Raw genomic sequence first — 21783 nt, 5'->3', positions numbered from 1 at the left:
TTTTACAAAAATTGTCTAGTTTAATTTTTATAACATCCAATAGATTAGGTAAAGTAAGTAAAATGTTATCCATTTTACAGATGAAACAACTGAGACTGTGACTAATTGAAGAAGACAAATCTAATAAGTGATTGTGTAAGGATTTGACCTCTAGACCTTTAACTCCAAAATATTCCAGTATATCACAGTTGTTCCCAATTCTATTGAATTAAGAAACTACTAATATTAAAAAAAGCCTATTTTTGAGGTAGAGAACATATCTTCTTCATTTCATTGTCCCTCTAGTATACAACACAAGGTCTTATACATAGTAGGCACATTTTTTAAAAAGCTGAATAACCCATGACACCAAGAATTACCTTTGAAACCTGGAGAGATGGAGTGAGATATTGGAAATAATGAAAAAGGATAAGTTTAAGGAAAAATAAGTTACTTGTAGTTTAATATTTTTAAAATCTTATTGAGGAACTTCCGGTTAAGATGGCGGAGAGGAGGCTCACAGCTGCATAAGCTCCACGCTTTCTCTCACTATCCACTTCATTACAAGCCTCTGAATCAATGCTTGACTGAAAAAAACCCACATATGGTTACCAAGAGAAGCCATCCTTGAGATCCGCCAAGAAAGGTCTGTCTTTACTGGAGGGCTGGGACGGTTTTAGATCGGGCGCAGGCTGCGGGCAGCAGCAGTGAGAGCACGGGAGCAGACTGGAGAGGGGGTGGGGAGTGATTGCAGCCGTCTCTGCGGGGAGAGCTTCGCTACAGGTTTGGATACTTTGCTCCGGCAGCAAGTCAGCAGCCCAGCAGAGAAGCTAAAAACACCGGGGCTGAAGAATACAACCCCAAACAGCTGGAGTCTCTCGGGACCTGGCCGCCCCCCCCCCCCCCCCACAGTGACTCAGCACGCTTTGGGATCTCAGAGCGCAAGCGCACACAGTCCTGCTAGTGCCTCACTGCCCCCTGCAGTCTGTAGAGGAAGCTCGATAACACACCCAGCCCTCCCCCCCCCCCAAAGAAAGACTCCAGTTTTTTCTGTTTTTCTTTGGTAGTTTGTCTTTGATTATTAGACAGAATGAGCAAGCTGAAGAGGACTTTAACCCTTGACAGCTTCTATACAGATAGAGAGCAGACTCTAAATCCTGAGGAGACTAAAAACAGGCAGTCCCCAGGTGAATCCCCAAAGGAGGAGATCATCTGTTCCTCAGCACAGATGAACCTCATAGAAGTGATTAAAAAGGCTCTCACAAGGGAGCTAGAAGAAAAATGGGAGGCTTGGCAAAAGAGCCTGGAGAAGTCAGTTAAAGAGAGAGTGGATAAAGAAGTAAAATCCTTGAAAAATAGGATTAGTGAACTGGAAACAGAAAACAGCTCTCTAAAAAACAAAATTGGCGAAATGGAAAAAAATTCCACAGAACAAAAGAATTCAATTGGACAATTAGAAAAAGATTTTAAAAAAGTGAGTGAAGAGAATACTTCACTGAAAATCAGAATTGAACAAGTGGAATTGAATGACTCGAGGAGACAAGAAGAATCAGTCAAGCAAATCCAAAAAAATCAAACAATGGAGAAAAATGTGAAATACCTTCTGGGGAAGACAACAGACCTGGAAAACAGATCCAGGAGAGACAATCTGAGAATCATTGGACTCCCAGAAAAACATGATGAAAAAAAGAGCCTGGACACTATTTTCCAGGAAATTATCAAAGAGAACTGCCCAGAAGTCATAGGAACAGAGGAAAAAATAAACATTGAAAGGATTCATCGATCACCCACTGAAAGGGATCCTAAAATCAAAACACCAAGGAATATAGTGGCCAAATGCCAGAACCCGCAGATGAAGGAAAAAATATTGCAAGCGGCTAGAAAAACCCAATTCAAGTATCAAGGAGCCACAATAAGGATCACCCAGGATCTGGCAGCATCCACATTAAAAGATCAAAGGGCCTGGAATATGATATTCCGAAAGGCTAAGGAACTTGGTATGCAACCAAAAATAACTTACCCAGCAAGAATGAGCATCTTTTTCCAGGGAAGAAGATGGACATTCAACGAAGTAAGCGAATTTCATCTATTTCTGATGAAAAAGCCAGAACTTAATAAAAAGTTTGATCTACAAATATAGAACTCAAGAGAAATCTAAAAAGGTAAAGATTAATCTTGGGAACTATATTTTGACTATATAGATGTATAAAGAACACATGTATACCTTGTTCTAGAAATTGATGTGGAAAGGACATTGTACCAGAAAAAGGGTAAAGTGGGGGTAGTACATCTCATGAAGAGGCATAGGAAACCTATTATATCTGAGAGAAAGAATGGAGGGGGATGAATATAGTGGGTATCTTACTGCCTTCAGAATTGGCTTTAAGTGAAAAATCTTAAGACATATTCAATCTATGGTGAAACTTCTCCCATCTCATTGAAAAGTGAGAAGGGAAAAGTGAAAAGGGAAGGAATAAGCTAAGCGGAAGGGAATACGGGAACTGGGAGGGAAAGGGGTAAGATAGGGGGAGGAACTCTAAGGCGGGGGAGGGATACTAAAAAGGGAGAGCTGTGAGAAGCAAGTGGTGCTCACAAGCTTAATACTGGGAAGGGGGGGAAAGGGGAAAGAAGGGAGAAAAGCATAAACCGGGGTTAACAAGATGGCAAGTAATACAGAATTGGTCATTCTAACCATAAACGTGAACGGGGTAAACTCCCCCATAAAGAGGAAGCGGTTAGCAGAATGGATTAAAAGCCAGAATCCTACAATATGTTGTTTACAGGAAACACACCTGAAGCGGGGAGATACATGCAGGTTAAAGGTAAAAGGTTGGAGCAAAATCTACTATGCTTCAGGTGAAGTCAAAAAAGCAGGGGTAGCCATCCTGATCTCAGATCAAGCTAAAACAAAAATTGATCTAATTAAAAGAGATAAGGAAGGACACTATATCTTGCTAAAGGGTAGCATGGATAATGAAGCACTATCTATATTAAACATATATGCACCAAGTGGGGTAGCATCTAAATTCTTAAAAGAGAAACTAAGAGAGCTGCAAGAAGAAATAGACAGTAAAACTATAATAGTGGGAGATCTTAACCTTGCACTCTCAGAATTAGATAAATCAAACCACAAAATAAATAAGAAAGAAGTCAAAGAGGTAAATAGAATACTAGAAAAGTTAGATATGATAGATCTCTGGAGAAAATGTAATGGAGACAGAAAGGAATACACTTTCTTTTCAGCAGTTCATGGAACCTATACAAAAATTGACCATATATTAGGACATAAAAACCTCAAACTCAAATGCAGTAAGGCAGAAATAGTAAATGCATCCTTTTCAGACCACGATGCAATGAAAATTACATTCAACAAAAAACCAGGGGGAAGTAGACCAAAAAATAATTGGAAACTAAATAATCTCATACTAAAGAATGATTGGGTGAAACAGCAAATCATAGACATAATTAATAACTTCACCCAAGAAAACGATAATAATGAGACATCATACCAAAATGTATGGGATGCAGCCAAAGCGGTAATAAGGGGAAATTTCATATCTCTAGAGGCCTATTTGTATAAAATAGAGAAAGAGAAGGTCAATGAATTGGGTTTGCAATTAAAAATGCTAGAAAAGGAACAAATTAAAAACCCCCAGTCAAACACTAAACTTGAAATTCTAAAAATAAAAGGTGAGATCAATAAAATTGAAAGTAAAAAAACTATTGAATTGATTAATAAAACTAAGAGTTGGTTCTATGAAAAAACCAACAAAATAGACAAACCCTTAGTAAATCTGATTAAAAAAAGGAAAGAGGAAAATCAAATTGTTAGTCTTAAAAATGAAAAGGGAGAACTCACCACTAACGAAAAGGAAATTAGAGCAATAATTAGGAGTTACTTTGTCCAACTTTATGCCAATAAATTCGACGACTTAAATGAAATAGAAAAATACCTCCAAAAATACAGCTTGCCCAAACTAACAGAGGAAGAAGTAAATATCCTAAATGGTCCCATCTCAGAAAAAGAGATAGAACAAACTATCAATCAACTCCCTAAGAAAAAATCCCCAGGACCAGATGGATTTACATGTGAATTCTACCAAACATTTAAAGAACAATTAACTCCAATGTTATATAAACTATTTGAAAAAATAGGGATTGAAGGAGTCCTACCAAACTCCTTTTATGACACAGACATGGTACTGATACCTAAACCAGGTAGGCTGAAAACAGAGAAAGAAAATTATAGACCAATCTCCCTAATGAATATTGATGCTAAAATCTTAAATAAAATATTAGCAAAAAGATTACAGAAAATCGTCACCAGGATAATACACTATGACCAAGTAGGATTTATACCAGGAATGCAGGGCTGGTTCAATATTAGGAAAACTATTAGCATAATTGACTATATCAATAACCAAACAAACAAAAACCACATGATCATCTCAATAGATGCAGAAAAAGCATTTGATAAAATCCAACATCCATTCCTAATAAAAACACTTGAGAGCATAGGAATAAATGGACTTTTCCTTAAAATAGTCAGGAGCATATATTTAAAACCATCAGTAAGCATCATATGCAATGGGGAAAAACTGGAACCTTTCCCAGTAAGATCTGGAGTGAAGCAAGGTTGCCCACTATCACCATTATTATTTAATATCGTATTAGAAACACTAGCCTCAGCAATAAGAGTCGAGAAAGATATTAAAGGAATTAGAGTAGGCAATGAGGAAACCAAACTATCACTCTTTGCAGATGATATGATGGTATACCTAGAGAACCCCAGAGATTCTACCAAAAAGCTATTGGAAATAATTCATAATTTTAGCAAAGTAGCTGGCTACAAAATAAATCCCCATAAATCCTCAGCATTTTTATACATCACCAACAAAACCCAACAGCAAGAGATACAAAGAGAAATTCCATTCAGAATAACTGTTGATACCATAAAATATTTGGGAATCTATCTACCAAAGGAAAGTCAGGAATTATATGAGCAAAATTATAAAAAAGTCTCCACACAAATAAAGTCAGACTTAAATAATTGGAAAAATATTAAGTGCTCTTGGATCGGCCGAGCGAACATAATAAAGATGACAATACTCCCTAAACTAATCTATTTATTTAGTGCTATACCAATCAGACTTCCAAGAAAATATTTTATTGATCTAGAAAAAATAACAACAAAATTCATATGGAACAATAAAAAGTCGAGAATCTCAAGGGAATTAATGAAAAAAAAAATCAAATGAAGGTGGCCTAGCTGTACCTGATCTAAAATTATATTATAAAGCAGCAGTCACCAAAACCATTTGGTATTGGCTAAGAAATAGATTAGTGGATCAGTGGAAAAGGCTAGGCTCACAAGACAGAATAGTCAATTATAGCAATCTAGTGTTTGACAAACCCAAAGCCCCTAACTTCTGGGAAAAGAATTCATTATTTGATAAAAACTGCTGGGATAATTGGAAATTAGTATGGCAGAAATTAGGCATGGACCCACACTTAACACCATATACCAAGATAAGATCAAAATGGGTCTATGACCTAGGCATAAAGAACGAGATTATAAATAAATTAGAGGAACATAGAATAGTTTATCTCTCAGACTTGTGGAGGAGAAAGAAATTTGTGACCAAAGATGAACTAGAGACCATTACTGATCACAAAATAGAAAATTTCGATTACATCAAATTAAAAAGCCTTTGTACAAATAAAACTAATGCAAACAAGATTAGAAGGGAAGCAACAAACTGGGAAAACATTTTCACAGTTAAAGGTTCTGATAAAGGCCTCATTTCCAAAATATATAGAGAACTGACTCAAATTTATAAGAAATCAAGCCATTCTCCAATTGATAAATGGTCAAAGGATATGAACAGACAATTTTCAGAGGATGAAATTGAAACTATTACCACTCATATGAAAGAGTGTTCCAAATCATTATTGATCAGAGAAATGCAAATTAAGACAACTCTGAGATACCACTACACACCTGTCAGATTGGCTAAGATGACAGGAAAAAATAATGATGAATGTTGGAGGGGATGCGGGAAAACTAGGACACTGATGCATTGTTGGTGGAGTTGTGAACAAATCCAACCATTCTGGAGAGCAATCTGGAATTATGCCCAAAAAATTATCAAATTGTGCACACCCTTTGGTCCAGCAGTGTTTCTATTGGGCTTATATCCCAAAGAAATACTAAAGAAGGGAAAGGGACCTGTATGTGCCAAAATGTTTGTAGCAGCCCTGTTTGTAGTGGCCAAAAACTGGAAAATGAATGGATGCCCATCAATTGGAGAATGGCTGGGTAAATTGTGGTATATGAATGTTATGGAATATTATTGTTCTGTAAGAAATGACCAGCAGGATGAATACAGAGAGGACTGGTGAGACTTACATGAACTGATGCTAAGTGAAATGAGCAGAACCAGGAGATTATTATACACTTCGACAACAATATTGTATGAGGACATATTTTGATGGAAGTGGATTTCTTTGACAAAGAGACCTGAGTTTCAATTGATAAATGACGGACAAAAGCAGCTACACCCAAAGAAAGAACACTGGGAAACAAATGTGAACTATCTGCATTTTTGTTTTTCTTCCCGGGTTATTTATACCTTCTGAATCCAATTCTCCCTATGCAACAAGAGAACTGTTCAGTTCTGCAAACATATATTGTATCTAGGATATACTGCAACATATCCAACATATAAAGGACTGCTTGCCATCTCGGGGAGGGGGTGGAGGGAGGGAGGGGAAAAAAAATCGGAACAGAAACGAGTGTCAATATAAAGTAATTATTAAATAAAAAATTAAAAAAAAATCCTATTGAAAGCACTGGGTAAAGGTGGTTTTTTTTTTTTATAAGAAAGTCTTCTTAGAGCTCTGATTCTCTCATTCACCTTCTAAGTGTGAATTGGCTGTCTATTCAGAAGTCAGTTCGCAAAGAGATCAGCTAGTATTGACATCTCATAGATAGATGCTTCTGCTTATAGATCATAGAGATTAGGAAGGGATTTATGCTTCTCTAAAGGAGGTGCTAATCATTTATTAGCAGCTTATTTTTAAAATTTCCCTCTCTTCTTCAAGGCAAGTTTTCAGGGAAATTATGGGAATGTTTGAGAAGCAATTTTGGGAAATAAGACCTAATTTCCTCAGTGTAAAACTAGGAATTTCTTACAATGGAAGAAATCTAATGGATTCAAAAGGACATTGTGTGTGTGTGTGTGTGTGTGTGTGTGTGTATGTGTGTGTATATGGGACAAGGTGAGAATTATGGGGATGGGAGGTGAAGTGATGTTGGTGGTAGAGGGAAAGCTGAAAGAACAGTGTATATAGTACTTTTGGTAATGTAAAAGGTACCAATCAAGTCATCTTTTCTAAGTAATTCTTCTGCAAAGATCTTTTAAAAGAATATCAGATGAAGCAATAATCAATAAAACCAAAAGAAATCATTAGTAATCTCCCCTATTCAGTCCAGTACTGAAAAATAAGATATTCAAAAGCTTAGGGATGCTCTGACTGGAGGACAGAAGAAAATTGAAGTAGTTGTCCCGGAACTGTGAGTAGATCACAGGACAAGAAAATGAAGACAAGGCCTCCATTCAAAATATCTTGATATTCTCCAAAGGCCCTGGAACCTATGAATAGGCTCTACTAGCCTGTGGGAGTCACAAGTGGATGACACAGAGAGCCGCAAGGAAAGCTGGAGATGTAACAGAAATACCCAGATGGCTAGTGCTAGCAAATTCCATTATTCATCAGAGGAAGAAAGAAATAATAATGGAAACCAAAATGACAATCCCTGAGGTGTCTGTGATATCTCCATTTAATACAGTGCTTAATACATAATAGATTATTAGAAAATCTTTATTGACTGTTCATGGTTGGATTGTATGAAAAGACTAAAAGCAGATTGTCTCCACATGAAGCCCCAAAAGATGATATAACATGTTCCCCATCACACAAGACTCTTCTAGAAGAAATTAAACATTAAAAAGGATTTCAAAAGAGAGCTAGAAGACATATGAGGAAAAGAAAGGAAAACTTTGCAAGAGAGTTTGGAAAAGGGATATAACTCATTAAAAGATAGACTTGACAAAATGGAAAAAGAAAATAACTCTCTGAAAAACAGAATTTGTGAAATGGAAAAGATAAATAACTCCCAGGAAAACAGAATTTGTGAAGTGGAAAAAAGAAAATAACTTCTTAAATACAGAATTTGTGAAATGAAAAAAAAATTCCACAGAACAAAACAACTCATTTAAACACTCAATTGGACAAATACAAAAAGGAATAAAAAATGTAAATGAAGAAAATAATTCATTAAAAATGAAAATTGAACAAATAGAAATGAATGACTCAATAAGACATCAAGAATCAGTCAAGCAAAACCAAAAAAGTGAAAAATACAAAAAAAAAAAAAACTTACTTGGGAAAACAACTGATCTGGAAAATAGATCTAGGAGAGACAATGTAAAGATTATTGGACTCCCTGAAAACCATGATGAAAAAAAGATCCTAGACATTATTTTTCAGGAAATCAAAGAGAATTGCCCTGATGTCATAGAATCAGAAGGTAAAATAGCCATTGAAAAAATTCACCAAATACCTCCTGAAAGAGATCCCAAAATTAAAACTTCAAGGAATATCATGGCTAAATTTCAGAACTATCACACCAAGGAAAAAATATTACAAGCAGCTAGGAAAAAAAAAACCAATTAAAATACTGAGGAGTCACAATAAGGACTACCCAAGATCTAGCAGCTTTCATTTTAAAGAATCAAAGGGCTTGGAATCTGATATTCCAAAAACAAAAAAAAAAAACAAAACAAAGGAACTTGGAATGCAGCTAAGAATAAACTACCCCACTAAACTTAGGATTTTCTTCTAGGGAAGAAGATGGGCATTCAATGAAACAGGTGAATTCCATTTATTTCTGACCAAAAGACCAGAGCTAAACAAAAAAATTGACCTCCAAATATAGGACTCAAGAGAAGCATAAAAAGGTAAAAAGAACTCTTGGGAACTGTATTTCTGTTATGGGTATACATAGAGAGTACATGTATAATTTGATTTTACTGTTATAATATAAAAAAGGAACTAGAGGTGGAAAGGCGATTGTAGCAGAAAAAGGAAAAAGTGGAGGTAAATTTTATCTCAAAAAGAGGCAAAGGAAACCTATTATATTTGAAGAAAAGAAGGAAGTGGGATGAACATTGTGTGAATCTTACTCTCTTCAGATTTGACTCAAAAAGAAAATACTTGACATATTTGGTTTGCAGAGAAATTTCTCTCTTCTTATAGAAAAGCAGAGGGGGAAAGGTGAAAAGGGAAGGGGTAGGATAAATAGAAGGGAAAACAGAAAACAGAAAACAGAGGAAAGGCATAAGAAAGAGGGAAGGACTCTAAAAGGGGAGGATTTTAAAGGGGGAGAACTGCTTGAGTCAAGTGGTGCTCATAAGCTAAATTCTGGGGAAGAGTGAAAAGTGAAAAAAGGAAAAGAAAAGTATATTCTGGGGATAATAAGATGGTAGGAAATATAGAATTAGTAATTTTAACCATAAATGTGAATGGGATGAACTTTCCCATAAAGCAGAAGCAGAAAAAAATAAAGCAGAAGAATCCTACAATGTGTTGTTTACAAGAAACACATTTAAAGCAGAGTGATACATACAGAGTAAAGGTAAAAGGCTGGAGCAGAATCTATTATGCTTCAGGTGAAGTAATAAAAGCAAGGGTAGCCATCCTGATCTCAGATCAAGCAAAACAAAAAATGATCTAATCAAAAGAATTAAGGAAGGAAACTATAAAGGGTAACATAGATAATGAAGCAATATCAATATTAAATATATATACACTAAGTGGTATAGCATGGAAATTCCTAAAGGAGAAGTTAAAAGAGCTACAAGAAGAAATAGACAACAAAACTATAATAGTGGGAGATTTCAACCTTGCTCTCTCTGAACTAGATAAATCAAACCACAAAATAAATAAGAAAGAAGTTAAAGAGGTAAATAGAATACTAGAAAAGTTAGGTATGATAAATCTTTGGAGAAAATTGAATGGAGAAAGAAAGGAGTACACTTTCTTCTCGGCAGTTCCTGGAACTTGTACAAAAATTGACCATATATTAGGACACAAAGACCTCAAAATCAAACACAGAAAGGCAGAAATAATAAATGCATTTTTTTCAAATCACAATGCAATAAAAATTACATTCAATAAAAAGTCAGGGGGAAATAGACCAAAAAGTAATTGGAAACTAAACAATCTTATCCTTTTTTTTTTTTAATAACATTTTATTGACAGAACCCATGCCAGGGTAATTTTTTACAACATTATCCCTTGCACTCACTTCTGTTCCAATTTTTCCCCTCCCTTCCTCCACCCCCTCCCTGAGATGGCAAGCAGTCCTATACATGTTAACTAGGTTACAGTATATTCTAGATACAATGTATGTGTCCATATATTGCATGAACAGTTCTCTTTAAACAATCCTATCCTAAAGAATGAATGAGTGAGACAGAAAATCATAGACACAATTAATAAATTCATCCAAGAGAATGACAATGAGACAACATACCAAAATGTGTGGAATGTAACCAAAGCAGTAATAAGGGGAAATTTTATATCTCTAGAGGCTTACTTGCATAAAACAGAGAAAGAGATTAATGAATTGGGCTTGCAACTAAAAAAAGAGCAAATTTAAAACCCCCAATCAAATACCAAACCTGAAATTATAAAAAGAGAGAAAGAGAGAAAGAGAGAGAGTGAGAGAGAGAGAGAGAGATTAATAAAATTGAAAGTAAAAAAAAAACTATTGAATTAATAAATAAAACTGAGTTGGTTTTATGAAAAAACCAACAAAATAGATAAACTTTTAGTAAATTTGATAGGAAAAAGAAAAGAGAAGATCAAGTTGTTAGTCTTAAAAATGAAAAGGGAGAACTTTCCGACAATGAAGAGGAAATTAGAGCAATAATTAGGAGTTACTTCGCTCAACTTTATGCCAATAAATTTGATAACCTAAATGAAATGAAGGCATATTTACAAAAATATATATTACCCAGATTAACAGAGGAGGAATTAAATTGCTTAAATAGTACCATTTAAAAAAAAAAGAAAGAAAGAACTAGAACAAGCTATTAATCAATTCCCTAAGAAAAAATCCCCAGGACCATATGGATTTACATGTGAATTCTACCAAACATTTAAAGAACAATTAATGCCAATACTATATAAACTATTTGAAAAAAATAAGGAATGAAAAACTCCTATCAAATTCTTTTTATGACACAGACATGGTACTGATACCTAAACCAGGTAGGATGAAAACAGAGAAAGAAAATTATAGACCAATCACCTTAATGAATACTGATGTGAATCTTAAATAAAATATTAGCAAAAAAATTACAGAAAATCATCCCCAGAATAATATATCATGACCAAGTAGGATTTATACCAGGCATGCAGGGCTGGTTCAATATTAAGAAAACTATTACCATAATTGACTATATCAATAATCAAATTAACAAAAACTATATGATTATCTCAATAGTTGCAGAAAAAACATCTGATAAAATCCAACACCATTTCCTATTAAAAACACTAGAGAGCATGGGAATAAATGGACTTTTCCTTAAAATAATCAGTACCATCTATTTAAAACTATCAGTAAGCATCATATGTAATGGGGATAAACTGGAACCATTCCTAATAAGATCAGGGGTGAAACAAGGTTGCCCACTATCACTATTGTTATTCAATATTGTATTAGAAATGCTAACTTTGGCAATAAGAGATGAAAAAGAGATTAAAGGAATTAGAGTAGGTAATAAGGAAACAAAATTATCACTCTTTGCAGATTGTTGCAAAATAAATCCACATAAATCATCAGCATTTTTATACATCATCAACAAAATCCAACAGCAAAAGATACAAAGAGAAATTCCATTTAAAACAACCACCGATAGTATAAAATATTTGAGAATCTATCTGCCAAGGGAAAGTCAGAACTATTTGAACAAAGCTACAAAATATTTTCCAGACAAATAAAGTCAGATCTAAACTATTGGAAAAATATCATATGCTCTTGGATAGGGTGAGCAAATAAAATAGAGATGACAATACTACTTAAACTAATCTATGTCTTTAGTGCTATACCAATCAAACTCCCAAGAAATAATTTTACTGACTTAGAAAAAATAACAACAAAATTCATCTGGAAGAAAAAAAAAAGATCAAGAATTTCAAGGGAACTAATGAAAAAAAAAATAATTAAAGGAAGGTGGCCTAGCTGTATCAGCTTTAAAACTATATTATAAAGCAGTGGTCATCATAACCATTTGGTACTGGCTAAGAAATAAACTAATTGATCAGTAGAATAGGTTAGGTTAACAGGACAAAAGTCAATCTAGTGTTTGGTAGATCCAAAGACCCCAACTTTTGGGATAAGAATTCACTATTTGACAAAAACTGTTGGGAATATTGGAAACTAGTATGGCAGAAACTAATCATTGACCCACACTTAACACTGTATACCAAGATAAGGTCAAAATGGATTCATGACTTAAACATAAAGAATGGTATTACAAATAAATTAGAAGAACATAGGATAGTTTACCTCTCAGACCTGTGGAGAAGGAAGGAATTTGTGACCAAAGAAGAACTAGAGATCATTATTGATCACAAAATATAAAATTTTGATTATATTAAGTTAAAAAAGTTTTTTGTACAAACAAAGCTAATGCAGACAAGATTAGAAGGGAAGCAATAAACTGAGGAAAATGTTTACATTCAAAGATTCTGATAAAGGCCTCATTTCCAAAATATATAGAGAATTGACTCAAATTTATAAGAAATCAAGTCATTCTCCAATTGATAAATTGTCAAAGGATATGAACAAACAATTTTCAGATGATGAAATTGAAACTATTTCTAGTCATATGAAAAGGTGCTCCAAATCACTGCATCAAAGAAATGCAAATTAAGATAACTCTGAGATAGCAGTACACACCTCTAAGATTTGCTAACAGGAAAAAATAATGACAAATGTTGGAAGGGATGTGGGAAAACTGGGATACTGATACATTGGTGGAACTGTGAATGAATCCAATCATTCTGGAGAGCAATTTGGAGCTATGCTCAAAAAAGTTATCAAACTGTGTATACCCTTTGACCCAGCAGTGTTACTACTGGACTTATATTCCAAAGAGATCTTAAAGAAGGGAAAGGGACCCACATGTGCAAACATGTTTGTGGCAGCCCTTTTTGTAGTAGCTAGAAACTGGAAACTGAATGGATGTCCATCGATTGGAAAATGGCTGAATAAATTATGGTATATTAATGTTATGGAATGTTATTGCTCAGTAATAAATGACCAACAGGATGATTTCAGAGAGGCCTGGAGTGATTTACATGAACTGATATTAAGTGAAATGGGCAGAAAGCAGAGTATCATTATACATGACAACAACATGATGATCAATTCTGATGGACATGGCTCTCTTCAACAATGAGTTGATTCAAACCAGTTCTAATTGTTCGGTGATGAAGAGAGGCATCTATACCCAGAGAAAGGACTTTGGGAACTGAATGTGGACCACAACATAGCTTTTTCATTCTTTCTATTATTGTTTGCTTGCATTTTTGTTTTCTTTTTCAGGTGTTTTTTTTTTTTTCCTTTCTAGATCCAATTTTTCTTGTGCAGCAAGATAACTTTATATATATATATGATTTAACATATATTTTAACACATATAATATGTATTGGACTACCTGCCATCTAGGGGAGAGGGTAGGGAGAAGAAGGGGAAAATTTGGAACAGAAGGTTTCAATGTTGAAAAAATTACCCATGCATATGTTTTGGAAATAAAAAGCTATAAAAAGTAAGTAATAAAAATAAAAAATTAAATTAGGATTTTATTTTATTATGTGTGCATTAAGAAAATTTTTTTCTATTTTTCTATTAATTTTTTTTCTAATTACATTAAAATATTGAACATTTATAAAAAATTTTGAGTTCCAACTTCTTTCTCTCTCTCTCTCTCCTCACCCCTCTTTCTCTCTCTCTTTCCTACACACTTTCTCCCTCTTTGAGATAGCTAGCAATTTGATATAGGTTATACAAGTGCAGTAATGCAAAACAATATTTCCATGTTAGTCATGTTGTGAAAAAAATAAACTAAGAACAAAAAAAGAAAATAAAGTTGAAAAAGCATGCTTCCATCTGCATTAAGACTTTATCATGTAACTGATACTGAGTAAAATGAGCAGGACCAGGAGATCATTATATACTTCAACAACAATACTATATAATGATCAATTGTGATGGACGTGGCCCTCTTCAATAATGAGATGAATTAAATCAGTTCCAATAGAGCAGTAATGAACTGAACCAGCTATACCTAGGGAAAGAACTCTGGGAGATGACTATGAACCACTACATAGAATTCCCAATCCCTCTATTTTTGTCTGCCTGCATTTTTGATTTCCTTCACAGGCTAATTGTACACTTTTACACTGACAGAGAAGAGGAGGAATAGAAAAGGAATGAATAAACCTTAATCTCAGAATTGGCTCAAAGAGGAAATAATATACACACTCAGTGGGGTATAGAATTTCATCTTATCTTACAGGAAAGTAGGAGGGGACAAGAATGGGTAATGATGATAGAAGGAAGGGCAGATTGAGGAAGGGAGTAGTTAGAAGCAAAACACTTTTAAGGAGGGAGAGGGTAAATGGAGAAAGAGAATAGAATAAATGGGGAGTGGGATTGGATAGAAGGAAATACAGTTAGCGATACTAATTGTGAGAAAAAATATGAAGCAATTTTCTTGATAAAAGCCTCATTTCTCTCTCTCTCTCTTTTTTTTTTTTTTTTTTGAATTTTAGCTCTACTACTTTCTTTCTTTTTTTTTTTTTTGGATTTTTTTTTTATTTTTATAAATTTTTATTTTTTATTTAATGATTACTTTATATTGACAACATTATTCCTTGCACTCGTTTCTTTTCCGATTTTTTTCCCCCTCCCTCCCTCCACCCCCTCCCCTAGATGGCAAGCAGTCCTTTATATGTTGGATATGTTGCAGTATATCCTAGATACAATATATGTTTGCAGAACTGAACAGTTCTCTTGTTGCATAGGGAGAATTGGATTCAGAAGGTATAAATAACCCGGGAAGAAAAACTAAAATGCAGATAGTTCACATTTGTTTCCCAGTGTTCGTTCTTTGGGTGTAGCTGCTTATGTCCGTCATTTATCAATTGAAACTTAGTTAGGTCTCTTTGTCAAAGAAATCCACTTCCATCAAAATATGTCCTCATACAATATCGTTGTCGAAGTGTTAAAAGCCTCATTTCTCAAACATAGAGATCTGAGTCAATTTATAAAAATAAGTCAAATTTATTTTTTAAAATTATTTTTTTAAAGATCAGAAGACATGAACAGTTTTCAGATGAAGTGATCAAAAATAATTATAGCTTCTTTTCATCCAACAGTGTTTCTACTGGACTTATATCCCAAAGAGATCTTAAGGGAGGGAAAGGTTTTCCACATGTGCAAAAATGTTTGCAGGAGCTCTTTTTGTATGGCAAGAAACTGGAACCTGAGTGGATGCCCATCATTTGGAGAATGGTTGAATAAGTTGTGTTATATGAATGTTATGAAATATTATTGTTCTGTAAGAAACAATCAGCAGGATGATTTCAGAAAGGCCTGGAGAAATTTACATGAACTGCTACTAAGTGAAACTGGCAGAACCAGGAGATCATTATACATGGCAATGGCAAGATTATATGATGATCAATTCTTAAGGACTTGGCTCTTTCCAACAATGAGATGATACAAGCCAGTTCCAATGATCTTGTGATGAAGAGAGTCATTTACATCTAGAGAGAAGACTATGGAAATTGAGGGTGGATCATAACATAGTAGTTTTATTTTTTTGTTGTTTGTTGCATTTTATTTTCTTTCTCATTTTTTCCCTTTTTGATTTGATTTTTCTTCTGCAGCAAGAAAATTGTATAAATATGTATGCATATGTTGGATTTAACATATATATATATATATATATTTAGCAAGTTTAACATATATTCAATTACTAGCCATCTAGGATAGGAGGAGGAGGTAAAGAGGGGAAAATTGGAACACAAGATTTTGTAAGGGTTAATGTTGAAAAAAGTATCCATGCATATGTTTTGAAAATTAAAAAGCTTTAATAAAAATAAAATCTAAAAAACTAATTATAGCCATATTAAAAAATGCTCTGACTCACAACTGTTTGGAGAAATGCAAATTAAAATAATTCTGAGGTACTACCTCATTAGATTGACTAATAGGACAGTAAAGGAAAATGACAAATGTTGGAGGAGATGTGGGGGGGAAATGAGACATTAATGCACTATTTGTCTAAATGTGAACTGATTCAATCATTCTGTAGAGTAAATTTGGAACTATGCCCAAAGGCCTCTAAAAACCATGCATACTCCTTGGCCTAGCAATACTGCCACTAGGTCTATATCTGAAAAGAGATAAAACACAGAAAGGAAAAGGACCTATATGTATAATAACATTTATAGCATCTCTCTTTTGGTAGCAAAAAAATTCAATTCTCAATTGAGGGGATGCCTATTGACTGGGAAATGACTGAACAAATTGTGCTTATGTGATTATGATGAAATACTATCATGCTATAAGAAATTATGAACAGGGTGTTCTCGGAAAAATCTAGAGAGAGTTCAATGAGCTGATGCAAAATGCACTGTACCATGTAGAAAGTAACAATAATATTGTAAGATGATTAGCTGTGAATGACTTAACTATTCTCAGCATTACAATGATCAAGGACAACTCTGAAGGACTTGTAGAAAAAAATGTTATTCATCCCCAGAGGAAGAACTAATAATGTCAGAATATAGTTTTAAATATACCTTTTAATTTTATTTTTCTTGAAGGCTTTTTTTGGCCTGTGATTTGTTTCATAATATGACTAATGAAAATGTTTTGCATAATTATACATGTATAATCTATATTGAATTGCTTGTTTTCTCAATGAGGGGTGGGGTGGGGAGGAAAGAAGTAGATAATTTGGAATTCACAGTTGTAAAGACAAATGTTAAAAACAGTTTTTAAAAGCAACATAAAAAATAAATTTTTAAATAAAATTTTAAAATTCTTCTTAAAATGCATTGCTATCTTTGTTTTGATATTACCTTCTTTTCTAATAGCAGAAAGAAGATCATCATGTGGATTATTTGATATCTGTTTTTAGTTATTACATAAGAGGGTTCAATCTTGAGGGTGGTTTGATGGATAAGTGCAGAGAGTAAATATTTTCAGAAATGATTGTGACATAAAAATAAAAATATAATTAAACTTATTAGATAATTACTCAATCTTTAAAGTGTAGAGCATTGATCAAGAGAATTCTCTGGTTGACATAATGAATTTTAAGCAAGACAAACTTTTGGAACTTTGTATATTCTTGTGAAGGATATAGATATAGATAGTTAAAGAGATAGATGAAATATAATTATAGATATAGGTGTAGAAATAGACATGACCACAGATACAGAGTTGCAAAAGACTTCAGAGACTACTAATCAATCCCCTGATCTTATCAATGAGAAAACTGGGTTTTAGAGAAGTTAAGTGATCTATAGCTGAATAGGAAGTAACAGAGTTAAGTTTTTAATCCCATTTATCTGGTTCCAAATTCACTCTTATCATTGCACCATACTGTCTCATTAACTAGCCAGTGAAAGGTCTCTATTTCTCTATCTCTATCTTTCTTTCAATCTCATTTGGCCAAGGAATGAATCAGCAGGGAAAACTCACTAAGTTCAAATTGGCTGTTTTATTGGGCAAAGTAAATTTATAAGAATCAAGTGCCTTTACTTTCCAATTCAATCATACTTGGAGGCCTAGCAGTCATTACATCTGGGAAATGTAGCAGCAGGAGTATGATTCAGTGTTTACCAATGGGGAAATACATATGTTAATGCTGTCAAAAGAAATTATTGCTGGTACAAGATTTTTAATCAGTTAAATCAGAACAAAGACAATCAATCCCCAAATCTAAGATTAATTGTCAAATCCCTAATACATTTGAAAGGGCAAGATTTAACAAATCTTGTAACCAAGGAATTAGTTACTAGTTTGTTGACTTCATGTAAACAAAAGAACTACAGTGTAAGTCACAATAATCCAAAATCTTGAAAATAAGAGCAATCATTTGCTTTGAGAACAGCCCCTTGAACCAGTGCAAAACCTTAGAGACAATCATGTATAACCCCCTTATTTTAGAGAAGATGAAATGGAAATCTAAAAGTATTATTACACTTTTAAACTTACTTTCCACTCATTTTTTTTTTGTCTTTCCCTTTTCTTCTCAGTCTCCATTTATTCTGAACTTTGATACTTGCTGATAATATTTTTACGGTATTGTGACATACCCTTATATCCATTTCCTAATATATGGTCTTAGATGTATCTTTGGTTTACTGTTTTTAAAAACTTCTAATTTGTTGATGAATTCCATGTGTAGTCAGAGTAGTCTCTTCAGACAATCCTACTTTGTCTTTTAATTGGAATTATTTTCCTTGTTGTCTTCAGAATTCATCTTCTAGTATCTTTCATACTTCCTAGGTTGATTTCTCTTGTGCTATTTTATTATACGAGATCTTATTTATTCTTCCTCTGAATCCTTTGAAATCTCTCCCCCCAAAAAAAATCTAGTATGAACGTCAAACTATCCTCAAATTTCTTCTTATCAGTCACAAAGTCTAGAAGGGAATAATCTTCCATTCTCACTGGTTCCTGTAATTCCTAATTGAGCAAACAGGTCTTTCTTGTTAATGAGAATTAATCTGAGAATAAATTCCCTTTGTTGTTTCCTCCATCTTCCCCCCTCTTCCCCCGAAATATTATTTATTTCAAATATCCCACCTCCCTTCATTATTTATTTATTTATTTTTGTTCTGCAGCTTAGCATGTTTGGCACCCAGTAGATGTTCAGCTGATTGCTTATTTGCATTTGACAGATGAAGAAACTGAAATTTAGAACAAGAAATGAATTACTATCATTATAAGGCTAGTTAGAGACAACCACTTAAAAATTCAGGTCTCTTGCTTTCTAGTTATATGCCCTTTCAATTACATTACACCTCTTTAACTCTTACAGTATTGTGACATGCTCTTATATCCATTTCCTGATATATGGTCTTAGATTTGGTTTACTGTTTTTAAAAATATCTAATTTGTTGATGAATTCCATATGCAGTCAGAATAGTTTCTTCAGACAATCCTACTTTTTCTTTTAATTGGAATTATTTTCCTTTGTGTCTTCAGAATTTCATCTTCTAGTATCTCTCATACTTCCTAGGTGGATTTGGGTTGTATAGTGTCTGGGCTAGCTTTCTTGAGGATCTCTGGATGGGCCTTGGTCTTAGCAGGAGAGTCATGAAGAAGATGGTCAGGGATAATCTGGAGCCTTTATTCTTGAGTCTGAAATCTGTAGTCTGAGCTTAAGCTCACATACTCTCACTCTCTTTCACTCTCACTCTCACACTGTCTCCAGTCCTCTCAGCCCTTAAATACCTTAGTACAATTAAATCACTATAGCACACTTAGCATGTGCCAACTGTAGAACCATTATATCACCATATTAAGTACTAAGTATATGTGAACTAGAGAACCATTATCTCATCAATCACACTGAGTAAACACCCTGCTATAAGTATCCTTGCTTCAAGTAGGACACAGGTAGTCACACCCTCCTTAACTTCTCAGGAAAAGGTGTGAACACCAAGGGAAATGGGGAGCCAAACCAGATATTGTCAGTGGGTTTCCTCTGGGCTAATGATCTTATACATTACCCAGAATTCTCCCACTATACACGGTCCTCTAGAGGGTTGGAAGAACCCTTAGAGACCATTTAATTTACTTCTCTCAAAGTACAAATGGAAAAATCAGAGGGCAGAGAAGGAAAATAGTGTGCTCAGATTCACACAGACATGAGATTTGAATCTAGATCTTTCTTAAGCTAACTGTAAAGACTTTCTATACTAACATTTTGAAAGTGAAGTTTATAGTGGCCCTTGCTTAATAATCTTGGTGAATTATACTTCTTGGTTTCTCTCTCTACTACTGAGCATGCTCAATAGAAAAAAAGGCAGCAGGGACTGAACGGTTTGCAAAGATTCATTCTTGGTAGTTCTTCATTAACTTTGGCTCATGTTCTATTGACCACAGAAATTTATTTCCATGAAGAAATGCCTGTCACCACAAAGAACCCCAAACAGCCACAATAAGAACTTCAGCATTTCCTTCTATGTTAGGTGACTATTGATATGGAGGGCACCACTGTTTAGTCTGGGTCATTACTGAATGTGGAACACAGAACACAGTCCAAAGAATGTTTGCAGAAGCAACTTGTCTTGCACAATATTCTCTCACAAAACAAACATCAACAGAAAGGGCTGTGCAATCCTGTTGACATCCAAAGCTCTTTTTGAAAGCCACTATAAATAATTACTTTTATTGCAAAAATAATAATTTGTTACTTCTATATTTCACTGAAATGAAACCATTCACAGTTGAGAGACTAAAAATAAAAAGAAATGAAGAAAAACCAAAATCTAAGGGCAAACATTATGAAATAGTCATAATTTGAAGAGATCTTTTGTAATGCTCTTAGATAAAAGGACCGTACCTGTCAGGTTTTCTATACTAATTCTGCTACCAAGTAGAGTTGTAGAATTCCATAGTCATAAGACTCTATAATTTGGAAATACCTAGGATGGTATAGTGAATAGAATGCTAGAACTGAAGTCAGAACTGAGTTCAAATTCAATCTCAGATGCTTGTTATCTATGTGACTCTGAACAAGCCTCTTAAGCTCTGACTAGCTCAGTGTCTTTATTTGTAAAATAAATAGGAATAATAATGGCACCTTCCGCCTGTAGTTTTTATGAGGATTAAATGAAATAAAAAATTTAAAATGCTTTGCAAATCCTAAGGCAATTAAAAATATTATTATTGTTATTATTAATAAACTGTTAGAATATAGAAGATAAAATCCTGAAGAGAATTTATGGATCACCTAATCAAATTCTCCAAAGTGAGACTAAGGGGACTTGCCCAGAACTCCATTGGAGAGTGCCAATACTCACTGATGTAGTAATGACAGCTTGAAGTAGACATAAGGGATGGGGAGGGCACTAAAGTAAAATGAGGCAGCATAGTATGATCCAAAGAATACTACATTTAGATTGAGAAATTTTTCTTTTAATTTTGACCTTCTTGTGGGAAGACAAGTCACCCTCCCTCTTTAAGCTTCAATTTCTTCATCTGTAAAAAGAGAAACATATATTGATAATATGTAAGTTCCCTTTTCTCACAATATCATGAAATATATAATATCGTGAAAAAATGTGATGAGACATGAGATTGAAAGACAGAGGAGAGGTAGAGAAGGAAGATAAAATAATTTTTAAGACTGTCAAGTATGATTCTTTTAGAAGTGAGGGAAAGGGAGGGCAATTGGAAAATGAACAAAGAAAGGAATCAGTAAACAGTATAATCATAAAGCTAGAAGAGACCATAAAAAATAGAATTTTAGAACACTACATTAGAACACTACTTTACATAGAATATACAACATGATAGAGAGACTTGTAAGTATCACTTACCCTCAGTTTCTTTTTTTTTTTTTTTAATTTTAATTTTTATTTTTTTCTCAGCTTCATTTTAAATGAAAAAATTCCATGGCAAGGAACATGAAGCAT

This window comes from Antechinus flavipes, chromosome 2, assembly GCF_016432865.1.
Source record: "Antechinus flavipes isolate AdamAnt ecotype Samford, QLD, Australia chromosome 2, AdamAnt_v2, whole genome shotgun sequence".
NCBI classification, from domain to species: domain Eukaryota; kingdom Metazoa; phylum Chordata; class Mammalia; order Dasyuromorphia; family Dasyuridae; genus Antechinus; species Antechinus flavipes.
This window is presented reverse-complemented; position numbering follows the sequence as displayed.